The sequence below is a fragment of the Empidonax traillii genome, unplaced genomic scaffold (genome assembly GCF_003031625.1).
Source record: "Empidonax traillii isolate 1590-97213 ecotype Southwest subspecies unplaced genomic scaffold, ASM303162v1 scaffold614:size843888, whole genome shotgun sequence".
Taxonomy (NCBI): Eukaryota; Metazoa; Chordata; class Aves; order Passeriformes; family Tyrannidae; genus Empidonax; species Empidonax traillii.
Genome location: NW_020955807.1, coordinates 318,617 through 321,849, shown reverse-complemented (window position 1 = coordinate 321,849; position 3,233 = coordinate 318,617). Strand labels below are relative to the sequence as shown.

The following is a 3,233-nucleotide window of genomic DNA, read 5'->3' as shown; positions in this document are numbered from 1 at the left end:
AAGGGTGAGTATTTTTCTAGTCCTTTAGTATCACTCATGAAGCACCACAGCAAAAACACTCTCTTTGCTCTGAAACTGGATGACTTTTCCGGGGAGCTCACAATAACTTGGTGATCTGTTCCACTTGCCAGCGTGAAGATAGGGATGTGATGAAGTGAAATTTCATTTAATCAGCGTAATCGTGTTAAAACCACGGCCTTCCTAAAGGGTTAGGGAATGGAAGGACACAGGGGAAAACTAATTTAAGTTAATTTTTAAAGCAGCCTGTTGCACTGCATCAGAACTCTGTGTGGGTGCTTTTCTTCACCATTAAAGTGACCCAATTCAATTTAGTTCGCTTCCAAACTTAAGTAGGGAAATCGTATTAAAGTCACTTTATTTCTGAAGGAAAGCATCCACATGGAGTTTAACCTTAATCCTCTTTAGGTCCTGTGTTGTGTTAATGCCAGTTGACTTCCCAGAGCATCCCTGCAAAGTCATGCCCTGAGAGCTGGAGACGTTGTCTGGGAACTTCCATGGACTTGAGTGGCAATTTTACATCAGATAAATGTGGCAGCGAGGCCCAACTCGCTGTATGAATTGTGTAGTGTGACAAAAATGCCAACATGTAATTAATTTCTACCCTGTAGATATGCCTGCTATATCCTAATTTGGTTTAATGCTGAGTTAATGAAGCTGTAAAGAAATGTTTTTCGAGTAGCATGTTATAATTTGTTTCATCATTATACATATTTACTAGTGCAGCCTTTTGAAATGGAAACCCATCCAGAGCATTTCCAGTGCACTTTACCTTTCTGGCACAGGTGAGACAGGGCATACCTGTTGGAATGCATTATTGGTTGGAGTGTAAAAATTGGGATTGGTAGCACCGAAGTAGCTGTAACCTCTTCCTGTAATTGATTGGTAGGATTTAGGAAAGATAACGAACCTGTCACAAGGTAGGGAGGCTCCTTGTGGGGGCCAGGGGATGGTTGTGCCCGTGGCATCGGCCACGCTCTGCTGTGGAGAGGGAGGGCTCTGCTCAGGGCACACAGGGATTGCTCCTGAAAACAGGTGCCTTTTGGAGAACTGGGGATGTGCAAGAGGGGTCCTTTTACCACTCAGCTGCTCAGAATATTCAGTAAAACATCAGCTGAGATCCTGGCATCCAGGAGACAGCAACAAGTTGAAATCAGAAGATACACCACTTAGTAAGGGCCTTCATAAAGATCTTCTGTTGGTAGGTTGGTGGTGATGTCCCAGAGATGTTTAGCGGAGGACAGGCGCAGATTTGTTTGAGAAGTTGTGTTCAAGTATTGTATTCTCCTTCTTTTACTGTTTTCCCAAAGACTAAATCTGGAGCTCACCGAAATTTTGCATTGACCTCACCGATGATTTTGAAGCAAACCTCAACCCTCAAGAAAAATCCCTATGTTTTGATATATTCCTTTTCAGGACACTCCAGAAAGAAATAGCCTGAAAATATCTCAGCAGATGAAAATGTTAGAAGTGCCTAGAATGAAGCTTGCCAGGCATCCTGCTCCAGCTGAGCTGGCATTCTGTTTGGCAAGCAGGAATCCGAGGGGATTCACACCATATTGCGTGCCCTGATCCTGACCGTTCCCGACAGCAGCTGCAGTCGGTCTGGCTTTTGGGTTTTGCATCATCATGTGTTAGTGCCTCGCTTCAAGACAGTGTTGCAGATGATTAGCAGAGCAAAGGGAGAATGCTGAATTCACAGATGGAAAAATATTTACAGGAACGCTGGGTCTGACTTCAGCACCCTGGGAGTGGGGGCCCTGTGTGGGAGTCAGTGCTTGCAAGGCATCAGTTAAATTAGGATACGAACTACCGGTGTCCACAGAGCTGGGTGTACTTCTGGGGGCTTCCTGAGTGTCCAGGGGGAACATTGGTGTGAGAATTGGTAAACTTGGGTCCTAATTCCTGAGTTTGAACAGTGCCACAGCCGGGAAGGTTTATGCCTCCTGCACTGGTTAATTTGTGAGGTGTTGGCAGTAGTGGGATGATGTCCTGGAGATCAGCCTGCGTGCTGCAGGGTTTCCCCGGTTTGAGACAATCACAGCACTTGATCTCTGACCTGAGAGGAGAATTTAAAGCCTATTAGTGTGTGATAATTGCACCCATCAGCAGCCACAGCCATAGGTGGCATAGTGGCCTTGATATCCTGAAGTGGGTCAAGAGCTGTGTCACATAAAATTGCCTTTGAAAGTGAGGAGCTGTCTGGGAGATTTACCAGGCAAGTGGGGCAGGGTTGGCATCTCCTCCTCCTTAATCCACCCCTGCACCTGCCTGTGAAAGCCTCTGCTCTTTTTATAGGATGGTTACCTTGACCAGACCAGATCCAGCACAGCCCTGTCTGGCAGCTACTCTTGCTGACAGTCTTGTCATCTCCGAAGAGAATCATCTATTCCTTGTCATGACGGGGATCCTCCTCCCTGCATCACCCCATCTGTTCATCACACTCCCACCCACTAATAGAATCAGGTCCCAGAGTTTTCTGTTCGCTTGTTAAGAAATTGTTTCAGTGTTGTCAGTGGAGAATTCCCACGTTCTATTCCCTTTTTTGGGATCAGTAATTTGGTTCACGATGTGGGTGATCAGACACCAGGGACTCTTCCAGGCTGATAAAAGCCCCCCATCTCTCCAGTTTCTGTTCTTTGTGTTTGTGCTGGCTGTGTTTGATATATATGATTTTTCCCTGGGTTGTTAGTGGTGCTGTTGGCAGGACTAGATGCCACAGAGAAGCACTTTGCCATTGGTGCAACTGTGCATGATCCTGGTGTTTTGACTTCTAGGAGGGCTGCGTTTCCCAGTGGAACAATAAAGGGGAAGAGTGTTTAGCAAGTGATTCATCATTTGGTGAGATGATTGTGTGTGTTGTCTTCTTCAGAGTCTTTATCCACCGTGAATGATTGTCATGCATTCCTCTTGATGAGAGAGGCACCTTCCCAAAATAAAAGGTGCAGAGCTAAGACCGTGCACCTGTAGAACTGCCCTCTGCCTGTGAAGAGATGTTTGGTCTTGTGGGTCAGCACCCAAGACAGCTGAACAGACAGTCCTGTTTTCATTTCAGCTGCAGAGCTCTGGCTTTACCTTGGTCAGTTCACTTAATCTGTGGCCTCTTACCCGAGAGTGCAGTAAAAGTAACACTTTCTTCTTCCCTCTGTAATTCTTGCTTTAATTTGAAACCTCCTCAGGGCAGGGACCAAGCCAGCACTCACTGCTTTTGTCTC

At 46.1% G+C, this 3,233-nt stretch overlaps 1 protein-coding gene across 2 annotated transcripts in view; it reads left to right on the top strand.

The window, feature by feature from the left end:
- PLCB1 (phospholipase C beta 1) overlaps window positions 1-3,233 on the top strand; it is a 320,638-nt gene that overhangs the window by 39,931 nt on the left and 277,474 nt on the right. The gene's annotated exons all lie outside the window — the stretch shown is intronic.